Source organism: Odocoileus virginianus, chromosome 4, assembly GCF_023699985.2.
Source record: "Odocoileus virginianus isolate 20LAN1187 ecotype Illinois chromosome 4, Ovbor_1.2, whole genome shotgun sequence".
NCBI classification, from domain to species: Eukaryota; Metazoa; Chordata; class Mammalia; order Artiodactyla; family Cervidae; genus Odocoileus; species Odocoileus virginianus.
In genome coordinates, this window is record NC_069677.1 from 40,931,635 (window position 1) to 40,942,666 (window position 11,032).

The window sequence follows — 11,032 nt, forward strand, 5'->3', positions numbered from 1 at the left end:
ACTAGAATGAACTCTAATGTAAATCATGGACTCTGGGGTACAAGGAACACTGTGTACCTTCTACAATTTTTCTGTGAATCTAAAACTGCTCTAAAATATAAAGTCTTTGCTTAAAAGTGCTTTTAAATATCTCTATATATCTTCATATATTTATATCTTTATATATATGTATAAAATGGACAATATTCTGGAAAGATTTGTACCTATTTATTGGTGTTTCTCTGGGATATAGAATTTAGGGGGATTTGGTATGGGTGTGTGTGTGGTTGGCATTTGCTTATTAACATATATCAAAATTGTGGTCAAATAATGGTTGATTTTTGTGTTTTTTAATGTTTTATTGTTTTGAAACTTTTGAAGAGTATGGCCCATTCCTCCTGGGCTTGTTGACATCTTTCAATTTGGAAAGTTGAACTAGGCTGAGCATAAAGAAGAGTCTCTAGGTGTCAACATGGAGAGAATTTTTTTTTAAGTGGCTTCATTGTGTTCAGATCGCAGGAATCTGTTTCCTTTTCTAAAACCTGAAGTCTTTCTCTGACTTCCAGTCTTCTGGAATAATGTAATTAGAGAATGTAGGGGACAGGAATTTTGCCATGGCACAAATTGACATCTTAATTGAACTCATAACATGACATTGACCTGTCAGATTATGAGAAGTGAAAGTTTTAGTCGCTCAGTCATGTCTGACTCTTTGTGATACCATGGGCTGTAGCCTGCCAGGCGTCTCTGTTCATGGAATTCTCCAGGCAAGAATACAGGAGTGGGTTGCCATGCCCTTCTCCAGGGGGTCTTCTGGAACAAGAGATTGAACCCAGGTCTTCCACATTGCAGGCAGATTCTTTATTGTATGACCCACCAAAGTATCCTAGGTCAAACTTAATTCTAAGAAACAGACATTTAAAAAATCTTATAATCTCCCCAATTGTAATTTTCCAAGTTTACTCCCATTCTTCAACACATCTCCAACCCAAAAATATAACAATCACCATCATAAGATTGGAGTAAAGTTTGAGAATTACATTTGTCCAGCAGATCCTTAATTTGTCCCTTAAAATTTCAAGGGGTTCCTCAACAACTTTTGGGGGGTCTTTTGTCAAAAATCAGCTGCCCTGACCTTATATACTGGATAGCAAGAAGCACACTCACATCACCCTTTCCACTGCCGTCTTGTTTAACTTGGAGACACGAACACGGGCCATGGCAGGGAAAGCACCAAGTCCTAACCGCTGGACTGCCAGAGAATTCCCAAGAATCACTCTTGCTTCTACAGGTATTCTAACCCAAACAGCAGACAGTAAATGAGTAAAGGAAAGCCATCCTGTAGATGAAAGGTTAAAGCCATCAAGTCTTCAGAGTCAGTCGAAGGATGAGGAAGTATTTTGTATTCTTAATACCTCATTGTAAATATTAGATGCATGTCTGACTCTCAGTATCATAATAATGAACACTTAAAATTGCATTATGGATCTTTTTTTTCTTGTGCTGATCACATTTATAACATTTATTCATCCTTTAAGATTTTGACATACTCACACGGCACAGGGAGCTCAGCTTGGGGCTCTGTGGTGCCCTAGATGGGTGGGAAGAGGAGAAGGGGAGGGAGGCACTGGAGGGAGAGGACGTAGGTATGCTTATAGCTGATTTGCTTCATTGTGCAGCAGAAACTAACACAACATTATAAGGCAACTATACTTCAATTCAAAAAAAAAAAAGGTTTAGTTTAGGCATCACAGTTAACCACAGAGGTTAGTGGTGCTCTTAATAATGATTTCCTTGTACATAATTCACTTTCAGGTCTTTCACAAGGTTTTACTCCTTCTCTCTCTCCATCTGTCTTCTCCAATGACTTATGAAGTCTTTTAAAAATGCATGTTTTATAATATTTACCTGTTTATTTGTAGATCTCAGATGGATCCAAACATTAGACACTCAATAAATGTTTTGATAAATGAACAAACTAAATCTTCCTCAATACCACCCTACTTTCTTGTGTCAAAAAGTTTTTTGCTCACTTCCCACATGTTTTTCCTCCAAATAATTGATTTTAAGGTAGGTAGTTCCACTTATCCCAAAGAGTTTAACCATACTGTCTTTAACCTCATGCATATTTTTATTCTATTTTTTTTTCTTTACTATAATCCCAGATTGTCTTCTTTATTTTTAAGGTAATATATGGAACGTATGTCATTCTGGAGATCCCTGGGATTCTCTCATGCTAGTTTTCTATTTGAGACAAACTACCACTTATTATAATATTGAAATATGTTATCGATATTAGCTGTTTTTTATAAGTTCCTGTTTTGTGATTCAATGCAAGAAATGGAAATCATAAATCACTTACAAATTTTCATAAATACTGGTGAATGAAATACTAGGCAGTTTTATGCAGAATTCCAATATTCATTTGTATCCTTTGCCACCTCGGATGGTAATATCCTTTAGTATGTATTTTTCAATATTAGTCTGCTGCAGCCTTGGTATTTGTTTGGCTCATTTCAATTTATTATTCAAATGCAAATTGGAACTGCCGAATTTTACATGACTTATAGCTAATGTTCCAAATAATGTTTGTTTTCATTTTACTAAGCAGCAGCACAAGGGGATTTAGTGTGACAATGGAACGCAAAGCTCCATCATTCACAGTCAAAAGAGAGATGTTGTTTGATCCTGGCCTCTCTGAAAACCTTCAGTGCCAGTCACCAATTATCATTTTGCCAGGATTATTCCAGCTTTGCTCTGATGCACACACCATCCTCCTGAATTTAGCAGAGTTGGCTCTGAGCACTCCAGATGGGCCACCAATATCCAGGAACAATTCTTCTGGAGTTGGGGTGGGAGAAGATGTTTTCATGTAGTATAATCCTCACATGGGACCAGCAACCTGAGTGAAATTTTGCAACTCCTTTTCAAAGATAGCTTTTTCACTCTTGCCACGATTCTGCCAGAAATGTACTTTTTTACATTTGCCATCTCACTTGGCAAAGAAAAGTACCTTTCTGAATAAGATTGGTATCATATATAGTATTGTGACAAGAGAGGGGGAGTTAAAAAAACAAAACTTTACTGAGCATTTTGTGTCTAATAGAAAACCTCCCTACTTTAGCTCCTTTTCACTTCTGAAAAATAAACAATCAAAACCCCGAAAGATCAATACCTGGAGAGAGGTCACTTTTTGCTGGACAGAAATGTAGTATTCCAGTTAGAAGATAACACTTCATCCTCATGCTATAATAAAAAATGCATTTTAAATTTAAGTAGGTAACTATTTCAAAGGTGGCGGGGGAGGGGGGGATGTGGCATCCCAATTCCTGTAACGAAAAGAAAACTCAAATCATCAACATATGATAAGCTAGAGGAAGTTTTGTGACTATGGCAACTTTGTCAATGGGACTTTACTCCTCTATTTGTATCAGTGATATGTTTGAAGGTGGGTACCCTTTTCCATTCTTCAGTTCCAAATTGTCTGCTTCATTTTATTGATACTGTTGGCTGAGAAAGCCTTTTGTATGTATTTCACTGTTAGAATGAAAATTTACAGAAATCAGTAATTTAGATTAAGTCTGTGCTTCTCTTTGTTCCTCTAAGGCAGAGGAAAGTAGCAATATAGTTGCAGCTATAATAGAAACATGTAATAGAAACATGGCATTCAAGGCAATCGGACTCAAGAGAGAACAAGGACCCCATAACTTTCCCAGGTGGCTCAGCTGTAAAGAATCCATCTACTAAAGCAGGAGATGCAAGAGAAGTTTCGATCCCTGAGTCGGGAAGATTCCTTGGAGTAGGAAATGGCAACCCACTGCAATATTCTTGGCTGGAAAATTGCATGGACAGAGGAGTCTGGCAAGCTACAGTGCATGGGGTCGCCAAAGTCAGACATGACTGAGCTCACACACGTAAAACTTTCAGTGTTAGGGATAATCTCAGAAAGACTTCTCCCAGGCCTGCCTGCAAGATGATTGGTTCTTGTTTATAACTTTCTTTCCACAAATATTTTTTGAGCATCCAATATATGACAGCATTATGCAGGTTACCTATGAACAGCACATGACCGCTGTCTTCATTTTACTTAGTAGAATTTCCCAGTGTAATTTGGCAAGAATCAAGAAGAGAACATTTAGGGAAAGACTACTGATTCATGGCAAAACTGCTATGCTTATATATTAAAAATGTATATGGACAAAGGACATGGATAGACTATACCTCAAATAGATAAAAATTTGAAACAACTTTTGACATAATATAATCAGTACTACACAAGAAAAAAGAAAATTAAAGCAAAATACCCCATTTCACATATATTAAGTTAAAATGCTATATATAAATAGATGCTATATAAAAATGTTTTATGTAATATGTAATGTCATCTATACATAGAAAACATTTATATATACCAATGAGTATGAGCAATTTTAAAATTGTTCCAGTTTTCATTGTGAATGAGAAAATAAGTAAAAATCTTTTTATGAGAAATGAGCAACATTTATGAAGAAAAATTAAGGGCACATTGATATAATTCCGTGCACTGAAATTTACCCTGTGTGGAAAAATCAAAAGAAAAGTTGGTTATGTGCATCAAGATGTTCAATGGATTTTTGCCTATAATACTAAAAAAAAATTTAATGCAGCCCAAATGTCTATTACTAAGGGAAGGTTAAGTCAATTATATTTTAACTAGATAGAACAATGTACAGATGGAAAATGATGATTGTGAATATGTGTCACTTGAAAAATGCTTATTTCTATGTAGGAGAAGCAGAATAAATGCTGAATTCAGTTAAAGAATTCTAGTATACATAGATGATACATGGAAAAATGAAAGAATGTGACTCCCTGGGATGGCAATATTTTGGATGATCTTAAAGAATGTTCTGATTGTAGTTTTAATGTTTTTACAGACTTCATAATAGGATCACATTTTATGATCACAACCAATATTGAGTATTCAGGGAAAATTAATGTAGCTTCTTCTGTTTGCTCCATTTTCTTTACCAAACATAAAGTTTACATAAACAAAATCTACCCTTACAGAAAACAACTCAGAAAGTTAAAAAACAAAAAATGAGTCATGTAACCACAATCACAATCAAGATAGGAAGTAAAGGACAGAAAAAATTCTATCCTCCCAAATTCTATCCTGCCCCTAGAATCAACCTCTGCTCCCATGATGAGCTTTGGTTTTTTATTTCCCATAGTTTTGCTTCTGAAAGGATGATATGTAGGTAGAATTATAAAATATGTAGTTTTTTTTGAGTCTGGTTTATTTTACTCAGCATAACACATCTGTGATTTTGAAATGCTATTGTGTGTATTGGTAGATTTTTCCTTCTTGCTATTTATTGATTTCTCATTGTATAAATGTACCACCGTAATTTTATCCATTCCTTAGGGGAGGGACGTTTGGGTTGGATGTAGTTTAAGGGCAATCACACATAAAGTTGCCATATAAACATGTAGTTATAGGTTTTCTTTTTGTATTCTAATTATTTTGAGATATTGTTAAATTCACATGTATTTGTAAGAAATAATACAGATGAATCTTGAGTTGCTAATAGTAACATTTGCAAAACTATAATATAACAGCATGGCCAGTATATTGAAAATGACTTGGGGTCCTATTAAAATCTTCTGTTTTAGTAGGCAATTAACCTGTTGTGTTTAGCATATAAGTCCTGGCCTATTGTGGGCTGTGTTTCCAAAGCATCATTAAAAGTGCTTATTTCACATCTTTATATCTTTTTTGGTGAAATTTCTATTTGAATCTTTTACCCATTTTGTTTTTTATTATTGACTTTTAAGAGTTTTTAATCTATTTTGGATATAAGCCCTTTATCAGTTTTTTTTTTTTTCATTTATTTTTATTAGTTGGAGGCTAATTACTTTACATCATTGCAGTGGTTTTTGTCATATATTGAAATGAATTAGCCATGGATTTACATGTATTCCCCATCCCGGTCCCCCCTCCCACCTCCCTCTCCACCTGATCCCTCTGGGTCTTCCCAGTGCACCAGGCCCGAGCACTTGTCTCATGCACCCAACCGGGGCTGGTGATCTGTTTCACCCTAGATAATATACATGTTTCGATGCTGTTCTCTTGAAACATCCCACCCTCGCCTTCTCCCAGAGTCCACAAGTCTGTTCTATACATCTGAGTCTCTTTTTCTGTTTTGCATATAGGGTTATCGTTACCATCTTTCTAAATTCCATATATATGTGTTAGTATACTGTAATGGTCTTTATCTTTCTGGCTTACTTCGCTCTGTATAATGGGCTCCAGTTTCATCCATCTCATTAGAACTGATTCAAATGAATTCTTTTTAATGGCTGAGTAATATTCCATGGTGTATATGTACCACAGCTTCCTCATCCATTCGTCTGCTGATGGGCATCTGGGTTGCTTCCATGTCCTGGCTATTATAAACAGTGCTGCGATGAACATTGGGGTGCACGTGTCTCTTTCAGATCTGGTTTCCTCGGTGTGTATGCCCAGAAGTGGGATTGCTGGGTCATATGGCAGTTCTATTTCCACTTTTTTAAGAAATCTCCACACTGTTTTCCAGAGTGGCTGTACTAATTTGCATTCCCACCAACAGTGTAAGAGGGTTCCCTTTTCTCCACACCCTCTCCAGCATTTATTGCTTGTAGACTTTTGGATAGCAGTCATCCTGACTGGCGTATAGTGGTACCTCATTGTGGTTTTGATTTGCATTTCTCTGATAATGAGTGATGTTGAGCATCTTTTCATGTGTTTGTTAGCCATCTGTATGTCTTCCTTGGAGAAATGTCTGTTTAGCTCTTTGGCCCATTTTTTGATTGGGTCATTTATTTTTCTGGAGTTGAGCTGGAGGAGTTGCTTGTATATTTTTGAGATTAATCCTTTGTCTGTTGCTTCGTTTGCTATTATTTTCTCCCAATCTGAGGGCTGTCTTTTCACCTTGCTTATAGTTTCCTTTGTTGTGCAAAAGCTTTTAAGTTTCATTAGGTCCCATTTGTTTATGTTTGCTTTTGTTTCTAAAATTCTGGGATGTGGGTCATAGAGGATCCTGCTGTGATTTATGTCGGAGAGTGTTTTGCCTATGTTCTCCTCTAGGAGTTTTATAGTTTCTGGTACAAATATTTCCTCTGGTTTGTGGCTTGTCTTTTTATTGTTTAACCTTGTTTTGAAGAGCACATGTTTTAAAGTTGGAGGAAGTTAAATTTATCAATCTATTCTTTAATGAGTTATTCTATAACCAATTTTTATTCAATTTTCATATAAGGTAAGTTGCTTTTGAATTGTGGTGCTAGAGAAGACTTTTAACACTTTCTTGGACTGCAAGGAGATCAAACCAGTTAATCCTAAAGGAAATCAGCCTTGAATATTCATTGGAAGTACTGATGCTGAAGCTCCAATACTTGGACCCCCTGAGGTGAAGAGCAGACTCATTCTAACAGACTCTGATGCTAGGGAAGATTAAGAGCAGGAGGAGAAGGTGGTGACAGAGGGTGAGGTGGTTAGATAGCTTCACTGACTCGATGGACATGAATTTCAGTGAACTCCAGGGATAGTGGAGGACAGGGAAGCCTAGTGTGAGGCAGTTAATGGGGTCACAAAGAGTCAGACACAACTTAGCAACTTAATTACAACAACAAAGTTGCTTAAAATGAAGACTCTTCATTGTTTCACCTATGGATATGCAATTTTTCCAGCACCATTTACTGAAAAAAAGATTCTTTCTCCATTGAATTTCCTTGCATGTTTACTGATAATTGAACATACATGTGTAAATCTGTTTCTATTTCTGAAATCTCCAGTTCCATTGGTCTATAGGTTTATCTTTATTTTTAAACTTTTTATTTTATACTGGGGTATAGCCAATTAACAAACAATGTTGTGATAATTTCAAGTGAACAGTGAAAGGACTTGGCCATACATATACATGTATCTATTCTCCCCCAAACTCCCTTCCCATCCAGACTGCCACACAACAGTGAGCAGTTTCGTGTGTTATACAGTCCTTCTTGGTTATCCATTTAAAATATACCAGTGTGTACATACCCATCCCAAGCTCCCTAATTATCCCTTCCCCCATTCTTGCCCCCAGCAACCATACGGTCCTTCTCAAAGTCTGTGAGTGTTTCTATTTTGTAAGTAAGTTCATTTGTATCATTTCTTTTTAGATTCCACAAGGAAGAGATGCCATAGGATATTTCTCCTTCTCTGTATGACTTCACTCAGTATTACTCTCTGTAGGTCCATATGTTGTACATGGCATTATTTCATTGTTTTTTTTTATGGCTGAGTAATATTCCACTGTATAAATGTACCACATCTTTTTTTATCACAGGTTTACCTTTATTCCAAAACTATCCAAAATGAACCAGAACTAGTCCGGCACTTGTTACACATTTAGAAATCAATTCTTTCAATAATTGAAATGTCAAACTTTGTTTTGTTTGTTTGTTTTAAATCACCTTGTCAGGTTCTAAAAAAAAGCCTATTGAAATATGAGATATCAAATGGTATTGTCCAAGGGCACACAGAGCCCCAGTGGTAGATTATTTTTTGTTCCCTTTTCCCAGCTGTAGTGCTTTTTTTTAACAGTCTTTAAGGCAACGTGCTTTCCTGCCCTAAACCCAGGTATCTAAGTCTTTTCCATAGGAGAGATAGATGAGAAGAGTCTGGAGAAGGATTTTGTGCTTTTTATACAACACTCTCTAACACCTTCACCTGGAAGAAGGTTTTTATCATTCTTTACAAGTCTTTATCATTCCTACATAGTCTTTCTTGTAAGCATATCTTGTCTTTGAAGAATCTTCATGAGCCGATGTGAATTCACCTTGTATCTGTGGCCTCAGGGATTCTGTATTCTCATTCCTGTCCACAACTGGCCTATAGCTATTTTACCTGAATTCTTTTACCATTCTCATTGGCAACAGACTGTCCCCTGGGTAAACAAGTGCTCCATCCCCCCAAATTCTACCCTGCCCCTTAGAATCAACCACCGCTCCTATGCTCAGATTTTGATTTTATTATTCTTGGAGGTAACTTTTCTCCTTGGATTTCAGGTCAATGTTTTTTTCTGAGACCTCAGCTCTCTGATGGGTTCAAGAAAGTTGTAGATTTGTTGATTATCTGGTAATTTTGTTTATTTTTGTTATAATAGAGGAAGAAATACTCTTTAGCTTTCTGTATTTTAAGCACAAGTTATAAATCTCTCTGATTTGTTCTAGGATATGGCAAAATATTTGAGTAGAATTTCAATTTTCACTTGAACATGACTTTTGGATTAACCTGGCTAGCCAAACTGATTTGAATCATAGACAAAGTCATCTTGTTGTTTCTTAGTCTCTAAGTCCTGTCTGACTCTTTCGCCACCTCATCGACCACATGCCAGGTTCCGCTGTCCATTGGATTTCCCAGGCAAGAATATTGGAGTGGATTGCCATTTTCTTCTCCAGGGGATCTTCTTGACCCAGGGATCAAACTCATATTTCCCAAATTGGCAGGTGAATTCTTTACTGCTTAACCACCAGGGAAGTCTGGACAAAGTCATAGCCATGCACAATTTATCCATAGCTTTATAATACTTGTGGCAAGAATGAGTCATATCTTTAGTTGCTTTGGTTGGTTGTACATCAGCATATGATCAAAGAGAAACTACCTATAGATAGGGTTAGAGGACACTACCACAGACAATTATCAGTTGAGAAACTATTATTTACTTTATCTCCCATATGCTAACATTTTGCATATATTAGGTCTAATTGTTTGCAACATGGCTTTCAGGTAAAGGTTATGGTCCACTGTCTAAAGATTAGCAAATTCAATCTAAGGAAGGTTAAATTTTTATTATTACTGTTATTTTTTGGCCACACTGTGAAGCATGAGAGATCTTAGTTCCCTGACCAGGGAATGAACCATGCCCCCTGCAGTGGAAGCTCAGAGTTTTGACCACCTGGCCACCAGCAAAGTCCTTGAGGAAGATTAAATTATGTCCTCAGGTACCAGAGGCAGTAAGAGGCAGGGTCCTAACTTGACTTAAGTTTAGCTCCAAAACAAATCTTTATCTTTTTCTTTCTCTTTAACATTTATGTAACCTCAGATTTCACTGTATGATCGTACATTTTTGACACTTGGAAGGGCCATTTTTAGTTTCTTTGGTGAGATTTAAAATAAAATAAACAACAACCAATAAACAAAGTTGCCTCGCTTCATGGGAAATAGATGGGGAGACAGTGGAAACAGTGTCAGACTATTTTGGGGGGCTCCAAAATCACTACAGATGGTGATTGCAAGCCATGAAATTAAAAGACGCTTACTCCTTGGAAGGAAAGTTATGACCAACCTAGACAGCATATTAAAAAGCTGAGACATTATTTTGCCAACAAAGGTCCATCTAGTCAAGGCTGTGGTTTTTCCAGTGGTCATGTATGGATGTGAGAGTTGGATGGTGAAGAAAACTGAGCACCGAAGAATTGATGCTTTTGAACTGTGGTGTTGGAGAAGACCCTTGAGAGTCCCTTGGACTGCAAGGAGATCCAACCAGTCCCTCCTAAAGGAGATCAGTCCTGGGTGTTCATTGGAAGGACTGATGCTGAAGCTGAAACTTCAATACTTTGGCCACATCATGCGAAGAGCTGACTCATTGGAAAAGACCCTGATGCTGGGAGGGATTGGGGGCAGGAGCAGAAGGGGACGACAGAGGATGAGATGGCTGGATGGCATCACCGACTCAATGGACGCGAGTTTGAGTAAACTCTGGGAGTTGGTGATGGACAGGAAGGCCTGGTGTGCTGCAATTCATGGGGTCACAAAGAGTCGGACACAACTGAGCGACTGAACTGAATTGAACTGAACTGAACTGAATCTAAGGATTCCAAAAGTGGGCAGTGTTGGTTAAAGTGCTGTAACAGCCAGGTTTTATCTTAATGCTTATTTTTTGTTCATAATAAAGTTTTATTTTTCAGCATAATATTTACCTCAGGCAGCTCTTGACCTATTTTCCAGATTGAAATTGATTTTAATCCTTAATTTTCAATCTGTTGAAATGTG